We start from the raw sequence: 15,239 nt of genomic DNA, 5'->3' as shown, positions 1-15,239 counted from the left end.
GCAAAAAGAAATATTAATGCATTGTGCTGACTTTTCAGGGAGTAGCAAAAATGAACAATTTGCACTAGACAACCACAGTGTGGTTGTCTAGAAACCCTATACTTTATTACGAGACCCCAAACCTATTACAAGTGGTTATCATATTTCTATTACTTTGCTCAGAGGGGAAACGCTATACCCAAGCAATTCAAACATAATGGGCCAGGCAGTGAAGCCATGGTAACTAAGTGGATTAGGGCAACAATGTTCTGACTGTTGCCTAGAAACAAGAATCTTTATGATGGAGAATTCTGATCTCCCACAAGGGAGAGCACCTGTGGAGCATCAAGCATGGTGACAAGATAGCAGTTGCAGGTAAGGGATTCTGCAATGTTGGATGTGGGCCTGATGTAGTCTGAGGAAATGACTTAACTGGACTGCAATGCTCTCACAGGCCTCAGGAGAGGGAACCTTGAGCTGCACACACAGACCCTGACCAGCCACAGACTGCTGTGACTGTGTAGAGAGATCTGCAAAGAATTGCTCTCACAAACCAGGCGGGGAGAATTGCTAGGGACCACTTTCACACACCATACGGAGAACTCACCAAAGAATACTCTCTTTCACATACCTGTAGGCAGACTCAACAAGGACTGCTGTCACAGACCTTGAGAGACATTCTTGAAGGATGTTCACAAAGACCTCTGATAGAGAACTTCCAAGATCTGCTCAGATGGATCTCATATCATTCCTGAGGAAAGTTCTTCCAAGGCCTACCCAGACAGTCCGTGGGGCATGGTCATACAATGATTTCTCTGATGGTCCCTGAGGGAGGCACTACCAAGGATCAGTGAAAGCGTCCCTGAGGGATGATCATTCAGTTATTGCTCATATGGTCCCTGAGGGATGTTCTTCCAAGGATTACTCACACTGATACTGAGTTAGATCTGCTACGCATGTGCGCCTACCAACTCTGAGGTGAACTCTTCTAAGCTCTGCTCAAACTAATCCTGAGAGAAGATCATTAAGAACTGCTCAGGCTGAAAATGAGTGCAGATATGCAGAGAACGTCACCCACAGACCCTTGCTGAGCTCAGCCCAAACCTATTCTGAATAATCCGTGAATTGCTCTGTCAAAGACGTCCCTTACTGACTATGAGGGTTTTAACACAGATAGACCTACTAACACCAATAAGGTTCCCCCCGTTACATGACCGCTCTGTCTAAGGAGGTTACAACACTGAAAGGGCATGTTTTCTGACTGTAACTATGCAAAGAATGTGTTCATTTGTGAGTAAGCTTTATTGGTTTGACCTTATTCTTAAAACAAGGAGATGCTACAGAAACAGTGGAAATAAATTATGAAGAAGAAGAAAATAAAATGAATAATTCTACCTAGTAGCTGTAACACCAAATATTTTCTTTTGCAAAGGGAGGAGAGGAAGGTCCTCCAAACTGGTGGTTCTCCCCGCCAAGCCTGTACCATAGCACAGTGAAATGGAGATACACAATAACACAAATAGATCCCCAGTTTAAAAAAGAGGATACTTTTTGACTTGGCTTATAAATAGCCACAATGAGTCAATGTATTTGAGGGTTGATTTCTGGGGTAAAAGATTGGTAGATCCTGCATTTCCTGGTCACCAAACTAGTAAAAGACTCAAAGGAGGGCTGGAGTTTACTTGTTTGAAGTCTTCTTGCTCCTGTACCTGGTTGTGTAACGATCTCACATGACACCAAATTATCTGCAGGTGCTAGCTGATCTGGTCCTCCTAAATCTCACCAAGATTTCTTGTGGGGATTGTATGCGTGCATGCTGAGGGTAGCTGTGTAGAATTGTGTAGAATTGACATTCTTACATTGCATTTTTGCTGTGACATTTGTAAACCGCCTTCTGCTTCCCATCAGACACACTAGTTAATTGCAGAATCAGGGCGATAGAACTTAGTCCCCTCCCTTCCTTCTGCTCATCTTTTACAACGTTAACGTTGTAACTGGTTTATTTGGTTATATGTGATTTTACCAACCACTATTACAGAGTGGTACCATTTCCTTGCAGGCAAAACACAGAAAAACACTTTTAAGAAAACAGGCGTCAGTTTGTGCCGGCATAAATACAGTACTTTTGCCTGGCCACATTCAGCCCAGTATTAATTTTTTTGTGGGGATTGTATGCGTGCATGCTGAGAGTAAATGTGTACAATTGTTCAGAATTGACATTCTTAAATTGAAAATTTGAAAATTGTCCTTACATTTTTGCTGTGACATTTGTAAACGGCCTTCTGCTTCCCATCAGGCACGTTAGTTCATTGAAGAAGCAGGGAGATAGAAAGAACTTAGTCCCTCCCTTCATTCTGATTATCTTTTACAACTTTCACGCTGTAACTGTTTTTTCTTGTTCACCCGTGCTGTAGTTCTTTTGAACTACTGCTACCAACAGTCTCCAGGGCATTAAAGGCCCTCAGTGACATGTCAGCATGTTGGTTGAGGCGCCGGTTTGTGCCAGAGGGTGTCCGTAGAGTGTAGGGGTTTGGGGTATATATTGACCCACTCTGCTGTGCTTTACCACATCCCTAAGCTGCATTTGCACAAGAAACAGCAAAATGGCTGTGCTGGCTCCTGTGCGCGCCAGTACCTCAAAACTGCGATTTTGCAACAACCAAAAAGATGGCTGCATCATCCTGCCACACACACTTCAGGCAGGATGAAACAGGGGACACAGTGCAGGAGTGTGCCAGTGTGCCCTGAAACACACAAAGAGAATTAAGTCAAGAGGCAGCATTGCTTTGCTGAAAACCCAATATTCCCCTTCAAAATGAAACCTTTTTCACCCTTTAAAATGCTGTTTGATGCCAATTCCATCCATTCACCTGAATCTACTGTGACTGAAAAGACCCTGCCGTGCCCAGGAGAATTCATTGTGCCTCAGCAAAACCGGGCATAATTCCTGAATGAAAGGCCCAGTTAAATTAGCTTTGAAAAAAATCAACAAGGATCTTAATTTTCACTTGCACGGGAACACGCGTTTATTTTCTTCACAATGTAGCAAACACCAGCTGTTTTCAAAGGCACTCCACTATCTGAGCCTGGTCAGTTTCATATACCAGTGTTCAGATAAAACTCAGGCTTAAAGAAAAATGACTTTAGCTGAAAAGAAATAGTGGAAATCTGAGGCAAAACCAAAATTAAAGAAAGAAATGCTAGCAGTTTTAACACATGTGGAAAAATGGGCTCTTGCTGACTGAAGAAAACTTGGCGTGTTTAAAAATAAATTGCTGCATAAAAAACTGCTTACTTAGCAATGTAAAGGGTTTATGTTAGTGGTGATAATAGACACATAGGCTATCTTCTTTCACAGGTTTATTTAATTCAAGACCTAAAATAAGAAATTAAAGAGTTTCAAACACATGGGCTGGATTTGCAAGCTCTCAGAAAAACCAGTCATTCCAGTTGCCAGCCATGAAACCTCCCCCAAGGGAAAGGGGACTATCATAAAAACTCTCAGCAGATACTGACAACCTCCTGCTAATTACAGGGTTGAACAGACTTTTGTCTCTGCTGGGACCCAGGACAATGACTTTCCCAGGAAAGGAATCTGGAGATGTGAGAGCCAATAATAAAACTTCAATCAGGCTGAGGAACCCCCATCCTGCTTGGAAGGAACTGCCAGTTGGTGTCAGCAGGAAAGAAAATAAAATTATCCAGTTACGCCCATTTGTTTCTAAAATCTATTTCATTAGGAAACTTTGTATCTCTGCAGCAAGAATTAGTCAAATGTAAAACGTTTGCAATTTCAAATCTAATTTTATGGGCTTTATTTTAAAACTTGGTAGGCTGTATTGACACCTTGTGGACAGAAATGATGCTATATGTTGGATTACAAGAAAAGCATCTGCGTTGCAAATGTAAAATTTTGTATATACATCCCTAATGATAATCCCCACCTCTGTATAAAGTTGAAGAATTTTGAGTGATAAAAATCCAATTGAAAAGCGTGAAAAACTGGTAGAGGAGCGAAACCAGGCCTCACGGAATGGAGGTTTGTACTGAAAGGTGATGCACAAAATATATAACCTGTGTATCTGATTTGCTAAGAGGTTGTAATTGGGTAAATATATGTTTGTGGCAAAATTAGATTTTAGTTCCAGTAACTATGGGAGGTTTCTGGACACTGTAACACTCACCCCATAAACCTGACATCATTTTTCTAAAATCCAACCAGCAAAAAGCTAGGCGGAGACAATACCCCTGCCCAATCCGGTTGATAGAGGTGGGTGTAGTAAAGCCTGTCCCAGTCATACACTGTTATGATGTCACTAGGCATTATAAATAAGAGCCCCTGACAACACACAGGTAAGACGCTGATTCCTGATTTCCTACGCCGGCATCCTGTTCCTGTCTGTTCCTGTCTTCATCTTGCATTTATCCATCTAAACTCCAGATCCCAACCACAAGGCCAAGCATTGCTAATCCTGCTTCAGCTAGGCCTCAATTCTAAAATAATCCCAATAACCAAAGGAAACGCTGTGTGGGAAGCATCCTGAATTAACCTGGCTTGCTGCTCACTAAATGCATGCCTGCTGCAAACCTGCCATCCAGCTGATCTGTAGTATCTGGTGACCAGTCCAGTGCCAGTCCAGTGCCATCCGGTGACCAGTCCATACCCAGCTGCTCCTGTCCACGTGATTTTGTCCGCCTGTCCTTTCTTTGACCAGATCCGTGTTTTGACCAGAACGCTGACTGTCCAAAATCCTAACTAAAGTGGACTGTGAGGATCAGTAGGAACCATAGAAAACCATAGTATACCTTGCCTCGCCTTGTCCTTAGTTCACCTCTCTAAGGCATCCCATCCTTACCCTGATAACTTGTAATACTGTCAGAATCATTCTTGCAACCCTGTCTTTGATTCCTAGTGTTAGTGCTGATTTTCTCTTCATGTTTGTTTTGCTAGAACATAAGCCATTAGCGATTTTGATTAAATAAATTAATTTTCAGTAAAGGAAACGGGGGACACCACTTGAAGAGTTACAATGGCCGCGTAACTGTGGAGATTCACTGGTGACATTCTCTTTTCCTTAGTCGTTAAATCCAGTTCAAGTCAAGTTTGCAATCCATTTTAAAGCCGCTTTTCTGTTTTTCACTACCCGTTTTTCCAAAAACAAACCTCATTAGATCTTCACTTCCAGATCTATAGCTACACCCCAACTAAAAAAACGCACTCCAAACCAGTGAATTTTACCCGTTTTTATCAAAACCGTTCGGTCAATTCCATGCGGGAATCAAAATACTCACAAAAGTTCTCACGTGTCATTTTGATTATAAACTGTTTTAATCTTCCAATCAATTTCGAATTGTATGCTTTTGCTCAGTCAGTTGCTGCTGATTGCTAGTATCTTTCCAGTGTTGCTCCAGTAAAGAATTGTTTTAGTTTCAAGATTTTTATATACATTCATTGTTTTATTCAGCCATTCCAGAGTGTCATTTTTAGCATTTCAACGGTTTCAAACGTGTTTTTCACTCTCATTTGAGGAGGGAAAGTTAGATTTGAATTCCGTTTCCAGATTCATATTCCTAACTGCGCGCTGCTTCCTTATATCCATTCTGAAGTGATTATTTGTGGGTTGAGGGAACATTGCAGGGGGAAATCCTAACTTGAATGCTATCTTTCCAAAAATCCAAAAGTGCTTCTATTCCCTGGTGTTTTCTATCTGTGTTACTAAAGGGTTGAATTAAGTGCATTGCCTACATTCCTATTGTTATCATCACATTGGTGATTGCTGCCCCAGTTATTAAAACATGTATGATTTCTTTTGAATTTTTAAATAAATATTACCTTTACCCACCAGCCTGGTTCCTGGTCCATCGTGACCCGGGGTATTTGAAAACAGGGTGTGATATGAGTTGTGTATCTCTCAAATATTGAATCTATATATAAAGAAATAAGCATTTCAGTTGTGCGCTGCATACTAGGCTGAGACCAGGGTGTGTCGCCTGATTGAAATCCTTAACAGGGAGTGAGGCTCCTCTGGGCACCGTGAAACCCCACACATTTCAGGTATTGGATTCAAATTATCTTAAACCATTCCAGCTAGTCATTTACTATGCCACATCTCCATAGTTTGTTTGAGGAATTACGCAGGCAAACGAGGGGCACTACCCCACATGACATTGAGCCATATCACGCAAAACAACTAGATATTGTAGCAGGCTATCACTCTCTATCATACTTGCCTACATTCCCAAAAGGAAAACTCGGAGAATGACGTCACCAATGCCCCACCCTCTTCCCGAAAACCTTGCACACCCGACTCGACTACTTAAAAAAACATTTAAAAAAAGAAAAACGAGAGACACGACCACAAAAACAAAAGAAAAAGAGCAGTCTTTTTTTTTTGCAGATGCAAGGGTGTTATTTCTCTTCACATTAGTGGAGGAGATGCTGCTAACTGGGCAGCCGCCTTCATATCTGTCGCAGATCCTTAGTTTCCGCCCACACCTCGATGCGATTGTCCACAAATGGTGTGTGTGTAGTTAATCATATTAAAGCATGGGTGGATTTCCTTAGATTGCAGGGAACCCCGGATACTCTACGCTCTTGCCTGGAGACCAAGAGAAGAGCTTGAAAACCTGGAGTCGGCAGGTATGCTCTCTATCCAATGCCCCTCCCAATATGTTAGCACCATCACGTGTACGTTCCAAGGAAACAGAACCTGTTGTCATTAATAACATGTGCATACAGGCAGAGAATTCAGGGGCCGTTGAAAATATGATCCCCTTGACACTCAGAAGACCCAAATTGGTAGAAACTCCTGAAATTGTTATCAAAACACATGTTTTCTACTTTCACCGACACAGGCACTAATACTATACCTTCTCAAGCGCCATCCCTCAACATGTCGGTCCTGAACACATGCTCCCTCGTACAACATGGAGCGGAGGTTGAGGACTATCTTATCACATCCAACTTGGATATACTGGCTATCACGGAGACATGGCTGAATGAAACCACACAGATGGCAGCATCACTAGCCCTCCCACGGGATTACAAAATCCTTAGAGTGGACTGTACTAACCAAAGGGGGGCAAGGGGTCGCCCTCATGGTCAGGGAAATCTGGACTGCCATATAGTTAATCATCCCAGTCTAGAGGGCTGGAAGCCTACTAATAAAACTTAAAGTAAATCCTAATATCAAAGTATAAGTATCCTGTGATTGTCCAAGGTGATTTTAACTACCTGGTTGAAACTAGCCTCATTATTACTAGCAGCTCTTGATGCCACCGGCTATATCTAAAGGATTAACGAACACAACCATGGAGATGGGCACACTCTGGACTGCGTTCTTACACACCAATTACGTATCACAAATATTTCCACATCCAAATGCCCCTGGTTTTACCACCTGCTGGTTAACTCCACAGCCTGTCTCCCAGCGCTGACAGCTCACCTAGACAAACAGCTCAGAATTCTTAAAAAGAGCAGAATTTTAGGAATATCACACCAATTCTCAGCACTCCTGCATTCTAAAGTTCGCCCCCCTGACTCTCTAGAGAATGTCACTGACCTGACATCTCATCTTTCTTTCATCATATGCACCTCCATACAGGTCCTGGCACCAGAAGAAATCAAAAAAATAAAGCTCAAGAACCTAAAGAACGCTTGGTTTGATGACAATTGCCCTCATTATAAGTATGGAAGTCCGGAAATAAGGGTGCCAGTAGTAACGTACTTTACGGACCACCATACTACAACAAGGCCTGGCCTGCCGAAAATTGGATTCAGCTTATGAAAGCTATAACATTACAGGTAGCACGATCAATGTGACTAGAAGTATTAAGACCCTGGGTGTACACCTGGACGCAGAATTGACCATGAAGGTCCAGGTGGCCCATACACAATCATCTTGTGGCTGTATTTAATTAAGCTCTTAAGTCAAATTAGGCCCTACATCTCCCTCAGCAACAGGCTTCCGGCTACGCCCTTAGTAAATTCTTGACTCCGTTACTGCAAGTCTTCTAACCGGGACGTCTAAGGCTAATCTCTACTCCCTTCCAACCACTCAGAACAGTGCTGTAAGAGTGGTCTTTGGCCTATCAAAACCGTTCTAGGTGAAAAGACCTTTTTATAAAAAACGATTTAGAAAGACTGCTCTGACAACAATCAGAGCGGTCTTCCTAAATTGGAACTGTCATGCCCCTGCTGCACACGAGTGCACGCATGGGCTGACAGGTGGATCGAGATGGGCAGGGGTAGACGGGTTACAGGTAAGAATGTGTTTGTGTGAGTATGAAAGGGGACAGTGTTCGTGGTGGGCAGGGGGGGAAAGAGTGTGTCTGCGTGTGTCTGTTTCTGAGAGTTTTGGTATGGCAGGGGGTGCAGGGAAAAAAGGTGTGTGTGAGTATGAGGCAGGGTTGGGGTGGGGTAAAGGTTTGTAGGGGGGGCTGTAAAAAACAGTCTTTTATTTGCGCTGCATTTAATATTTGAAATAAAGACATAGAACTATCAAAACGTGACTGTACAACAAACTCCCGAAGGCACAGGACTTCCCACAAGCTCCTAGCTCTCTCCTATAAATGCTGGACCTCCACTGCCCCCCAATATCTCTTGGACCGTCGGACCATAAATCCTTCAGCTCTGCATTTGCGTTCTAATGACAGCTATAGACTAAAGCAACTGCATTTCAGGCTGGCTAAATATGGAGGATCCCGTTTAGATGTGCAGAGAACCCTAAGAATTGAATGTGCTTACCTTAGCGCTGAGAGCCTCTCAATCCCTGGCAGAATTTAAGAAAGCAGTGAAAATCCACTTGTTTGACCCCAAACCAGGTTAATGCCAATTGGACCCCACAGCTTCCCCCATTGACACACTGATTCTGATTTTCATGTTGTGTCTGTCTTTTTACAGTTAATTGTGCACCCTGAGGCCCATGGCCATACAGCACTATATAATATATATATCAGAGGTCTGCTCTGCCCACTCGTTCCCTCCAGTCTTGAGGACCACACTCAAGTCTACTCAAATTTAGATACAGTGCAGCAAGGTACACTAGACCCCCTCCACTCCTGCATCCGCAGTCTATCATGATCTTTCTATCCTGGCCTGGAAATATTTTAACTTCTTTTTCACCTCCTCCCTTTTGAGACCTTTCTGCTAGGGTGATTACAGGAGAACACATCTAAATAATAATAATAATACGAGGTACAAGTATTGGGGCAATGTCCCATCTTGGATCTGGTTAGTGCTGCATCAGGCAGAACTGGGGAGGTTTAGTGTTTGTGATGTACCCTTGTTGAAATATAGATACATAAGCATTAAAATCAAACCTACATTGGTTAATGTCACACAGGTTATGATTATGATGGAATGGGAAGTTTGTATTAAGTGTGCATTTCAAAGCATGTATTTTAAATATGTTGGCATTAAAATGATATTAGTTGCACAATGGTTCGAGAATGTTCATCAGGAAGGGAACAGCTTAAGCTTTGAGCTCCTGTTCATCCCCAGGATTCAGATCTGAAAACAGATGTGTTAAATAACAACAAAATCATAAGGAGAAAAGAGAGGTGATGGATGAAACCATCCCCAAAAAGGGTAGACATGTGCCCCCCCCAAACCTGAGGTAGAGAGGCAGAGAGGCAGAAAGGAATCCCTAACTAGAGATGCGAGTGAGATGAAGGTCTCCACAGCAGACGCCCATGTTAAAGTGTCCCACCTGGAGGAAAATAGGATGAGGTGAAGAGGAGGACTTAGTGCCTCTCAGAGGCAGAGGCGTAGACACGGTAGGGCCTGAGTGGGCAAGGCCCACCCAAAATCTGTAAATGCCCACTCAGCAGCACTGTGTGGGCATTTAAAGATGTTAATGTCACTGTGATGGGTCCAACTACATTAGCTACAAGCCCTACTTGTTAGACAATCCTGGCAGGCGTCTGCTCAGAGGAGAAGGCAGGCAGATTCAGGGCATACAATTTAATGCAAGTGGAAGTCTCAAAGTTATTGAGATGCAACTCTAATCTGGAAGATAAAGCAAGGCATGTAAAATAAGGATCATAGGGTTGACAAAATTAAACGAATGGGAAACAGAAGGATGCAGCAGAGGCAGGATATAGGAGGGACAGGTATGTTTATTCACAAATGTAGGTCTCCTTCAGCCCACCGGCACAGACACACCCTGCAGGTCCTTTCTACTCTCTTTCTCATCTCTCTCTCTGCCTTCTCATTCCAGAACCCTCGCTCAAACACACGTATGCCACCACGGGAACAAGCCCAAGCACACTACACACCTTCCCTTCTTCAAACACAGCAAAAGAAAAACAAACAAAATAACCCAACAAACACAATGTAGTGTGAACAGTTTCACACATCTTCTAAAGGTTTCACACATCTTCCACACAAAGATTAGCAAAAAAGTCCTTGAGCCTCTCTGGTCCCTAGCTTGCCTGACAGGTCTCCTACTAGACAGCTCACAACCACCCTCCTTTACTATTTCGGAATCAGGGAGAACCTCACGGTCACAACCACTTTATCTCACTTTAGCATTCTATTCAAGTTCCAGGTTTTGCCATCATCCACCATACCAGAATTGTGAAAACGCGTTTGAACCTTGCCAGGTGCCGACCATATCAGTGGTCCCTGCTTCAAAGGCACTGACAGTTTGACCCTCACAAAATCCCCGTTGTGCACACTGCACTCTTTCACAGCTTTCCTCTCATCAGACCTGGCTTTATTATCTGCAATGTGCCTCTCCCGGACATGTGTCCTGGCTTGTTCCACACCTTGCCACGTCCATCCTTAACTCCTCATCCAGGGAGGACACAACTTGCATTTGGGCTTTCTACCCCTGCTCAATTCAAAGGGAGAAATCCCTCTTGACACATGCAGAGAGAATCTATGGGCCTCAATCCTGATCATCACAACACTCTCACAGTATTCGCCATTGCTCCACCCCCACTTTATACAGTCCTTCATCACTTTGGTAAACTTTTCAACAACCCCATTGGCCTGTGGATAATATATTGCCGTAAACTAGTGATCGATTCCATTTTGAGATATGTACTCACACATTTCCTTGGACCTAAACTGCACTCCGTTGTCCGTTTCACACAGATACCCTTCTCGCTTGAATACTTGTTTCATGAAAGCAATCCCATTCCTTGTAGTAATGCTCTGAGTGATCCTCACCTCTACCCATTTTGACAAAATATCCACCAAAACAATGCAGTACTTGTGCACTCCCTTATTCATAATTAGCCCCACGATGTCCATGGCCACCTTCTCCCAAGGCATCTGTGGCATGGGCACCAAAGTCAATGGCTTTCTTTCTATGCTAGGCTCTTCTCACTCAGAAGACATGACACACAATTTCGTACCACTCTTTCTACTTTCCAAGTCACATCCTGGCCACCAATGCTCTGCACACACTGCCTGTTTAGTCTTGGCAATGCCCTGATGCCCTTCATGAGATAATTCCACAACCCTTTTCCTCACCCCCATCACATATTCTCCATTCACCTATAACTCATCCCTCACTAACCACAACCCTTTTAATTCTGTTCCAACAACACTCTTCCTAATTATTGTCCCATTCTCCCTCAACGCATTTCTCACTCCTCTGAGCACAATATCCAAGCTCATGCTGTCAAGCCATTCTTCTTTCTAAACAATTTTTTGTTTGATTTTCTGTTCGATAACAAGTACATATTCCTCCTCTTTCTCTTCATCCTCCTCCTCATCACATGTGACTAATCGTGAAAGTCGATCGGCAGAAATATTCCTCTTCCCAGGCACGTATTCCACATCAAAACGATACTCTTGAAGTGCCATCGCCCATCTTCCTATCTTTGATGAAACACCATCTAAACCCTTCTTTTGCAAAGTTTCTTTGAGCACTTATGATCCGTTCATATAATGAAACACGAACCCCAAAAGAAAATCCTACATTTTCCCACAGACCATTTGATGGCTAATAACTCTTTTTTAATAGTGGAATAGTAAAGCACTGCCTCCTTAGTCAGTCGAGATGCAAATGCTACCACATGTTCCTCATTCTCTTCTATCTGAGCGAAAACAGCTCCTAGTCCAGTGTTACTGGCATCTGTGGAAATGATGGTCCTCCTGCCCACTTTAAAGTTCTTTAGAGATGGTGTAAATTCCACCCTTAACTAGCAGCCTCAGGTTCACTGTTTTGTCGGCAGAATTTGGTATGAATTTCAAGTAGTACTCGCCCATAACGAGAACGTTTTTCTTTGTCACATGGTCCCATTACACTTCTGATGTTGTCTACCAATCTCTCCTTCACGTTTACTCCTTTTTCAGACACTGCCTGTCCTTAGTACTCAATCACCTTTTTATCAAATTTACATTCATCCTTACTCAGTGCAAGTTTCTTTTCAGAAGCATACTCATCACTCTATTTAATCTCTGATCATTTGTTTGTTGATCAGGACCAAAGACCAGTATGTCGTCCTGGAAACATATCATCCCTTCTTCATCTCTTTGAAGCAATTTTGTGCATGAACCTCTGAAAAACAGATGCCGCGGACACCAGCCCAAATGGCATTCTCACAAACTGGAATAAACCTTTTGGTGATATAAGGGCTGATGGTTGTTTCGACTCTTGATGGAACTTTATCTGGTAATACGCTGATGTGAGATCAAGTGATGAAAACACACACACATCCCCTACGGTGGACACCTTTTCTGTTATATTAGGAACGGGATGACGATCTGGTATGACACATGTATAGAGAGCACGAAGGTCCACACAGAGTCAAAGTTGGCCATTTGGCTTAGCCACTATAAAAATGTGTGTAGCTCCTCCTTCACCTGGTTCCCTATGGCCATGGGGACTGATCTCACTTTATGCACAACTGATCTCGATCCTCGCACCAGAAGACATATTTTGTGCACAAAGCCATTTTCCATTGAACAATTACGACTGGATCTTGCTCCCATCACAAAGGAGCACACATTCTTCAACATTAGGATTCAACCTAATCTTTAACCTTTTCTACTGTAGCCAATTTAGCAAAGGAACTGATCCCTTCGCTGAAACACAGACTTTGCCTGTGTCTTTCCGACTTTTGAACTGGAACTCTCCCTCAAACCAGTTCAAGACATTGATGTTAGCGCAACCATATGCATGTGGTTTTATATCAGCTTCCATTAACATTAACTTTCCAATATGATGCTGAGTTTGGTCTCCTAATGTTTGTCTAATTTGGCAAAAATGTTTCCATATTCATTAAGATTAAATGCCTCCTCGTTCAGTAGTTCAAGTAAGTCATTGAATTTCTCCTGATTGGGAGTGCCCAGGCAGTGCATAAGAAGTGATATCTTTCTTTCTGCACCGAAATGTACTCGACAGACTGTCAGAAAGATTTCTTACATTGCTTCTGTGGCACTGGAGGTTCCCCTGGACTGCGAAGGAAAGTAACTGGAGGGCATATATTTTGCTTCATGTTCGTCTCACAGTGGTCACCAGAAGCAATTCTGAGTTTTATTACAGTTTTCATTTTCTTTAATTAAACTGGATAAAGTATTTTACAAGGCTGTACTCTTTGGCGGTAGAAATGTTAATTTCCCATTTCTTTTATGTTAATCTTTCTGTAATGGTCTCATATGGTTGCACAGAGACCGCACATATCGTAGCAGTGGGCCCTAACACAGACCTCCTTGTTTATTGATGGTTGCCAGGCAACCCTGAGAGCATGGGGAGGGAGCATCCAACGTTACAAGGTTATTTCCTCTAAAGCGTTCTTGAGCGCTGAGAACACAAAGGGTCAGCTTTCTGCTTAATTGGATTCCTCTTTCTTTGAAAAGTGTGATCTGCAGCAGTATGCAATATCCACACACCATGTCATGACCAGACTTCCAATCGACGCAGGAGCTGCCTAGCCCACATATCCACCAAGGTATAGCGCACTCAACTAACCAATATTCCAGCTGAGCTTGTGACACCCCAGGGGCAAAGGGGAAGTGGACAAAATAACAAACTCAGACACTGGACCTCCAACCTCCTTCTGGTATCTCCATGGATGAGAGATTCATTCAAAATTAATTAAGTTCTTAACTTCTCTTTCATGGGGAAAAACTATAGTCACCCATACAAGTTACACAATGCAACTTTACCTGAAATCTCCTCAGCAAAAGCCTAGAGGATTATATTCCTGAATAACCTAGACTCCCTCATGACACCTTTCATTTCCTGCTGAATTATTGAGATGAACTAGTGCTAAACCAAACTTTACTCTTCCGCTAAATTCAGGAAAAAATATGCTCCCTTAAATGTTTTCAGCAGAGGAAGAAGTACTGGTCATCAATTGAAGCAAAGATATTAATTGAATTGTTTCCTAAGGAAAGAGTCTCTTTCTTTTCACTTCAGGCACACTGTCGATTTTGACTGCACAAGGAAATTGTGCTCAATGAGGACAGAGGTAACACATCAAAACACTGCTGTTAAGAAAGTTGAACTCTCCAAATGTACACAAATGATTCAGCTGGCACTAGAAAGAAGTGTCCCAGTTTATCTCTGGCAGATACACGTTAGTTCTCAGGTTGCCACAGCTTTGAGAGTCTCACTTATTCTAACGTTCTGTGAAATAGTGAGCACTAGAAGCAATGTCCTCACTTCCACGTGTGGTTTTAGAAGTACTAAATGTTCTTTTAAAAAGTAAACCTTTTGTAGTTCTGGTTGGGGTGGTGCGCACTTTGCGCTATAAAAGGAAATGAATATCAAAATTTACACAATGAAGCAACAGCAACTGACTGCTGCTCCTCTCAGTCGCCGCGCTTACCGCGCCTTCAATATAAACTTAACTTTAATTTAAAACAACTGCAGAGTCAGTCTCTTAACGCTGTTGCAGCGCAACATGAAATCCACATGTCAGCGCCGAGCCAAGAGTACGAAAAAAATAAACGCTTCCCTTGCCGAAGGGAAGAGGCCCAAGGAAATCTCACCCTCACCTCGGATAAGACGCAGCCTTGGAGTATACACGATCAGGGATCCTCATCTCTGTAGTTCTTGAAAGAACGCGCCACAGCAGCAGCTACAGCAGCTGGCTCCCCATGTGACCGGAGCATCTGGCAAGGTATACAAACAAACATTAGAGAACATTGAGCGATTCTCTTTAACTCACACAACGCGCGCACAGAAAGGTCGATAATATTAACTCATTAGGTACCAGGAAACCACTTTAGTAGATTTCACCCGGACTGAAGAAAGCCTGTTACATAACAGATCAGATTGAGTTTCCGACTGAAAAGT

At 42.8% G+C, this 15,239-nt stretch overlaps 1 protein-coding gene across 1 annotated transcript in view; it reads left to right on the top strand.

Moving 5' to 3' along the window:
* Positions 1-282: 282 nt before the first annotated feature.
* LOC138527977 (zinc finger protein 154-like) overlaps positions 283-15,239 on the top strand; it is an 89,374-nt gene continuing 74,417 nt past the window's right edge. Inside the window, exon 1 of the mRNA XM_069639384.1 lies at positions 283-354. The gene's annotated coding sequence lies outside the window, so the exon portion shown is untranslated. The remainder of the gene's footprint in view (positions 355-15,239) is intronic.

Source organism: Ambystoma mexicanum, chromosome 7q (genome assembly GCF_040938575.1).
Source record: "Ambystoma mexicanum isolate Mex_15411 chromosome 7q, UKY_AmexF1_1, whole genome shotgun sequence".
Taxonomy (NCBI): domain Eukaryota; kingdom Metazoa; phylum Chordata; class Amphibia; order Caudata; family Ambystomatidae; genus Ambystoma; species Ambystoma mexicanum.
The sequence above is the reverse complement of the archived record's forward strand: the minus strand, read 5'-3'. Positions and strand labels throughout refer to the sequence as shown.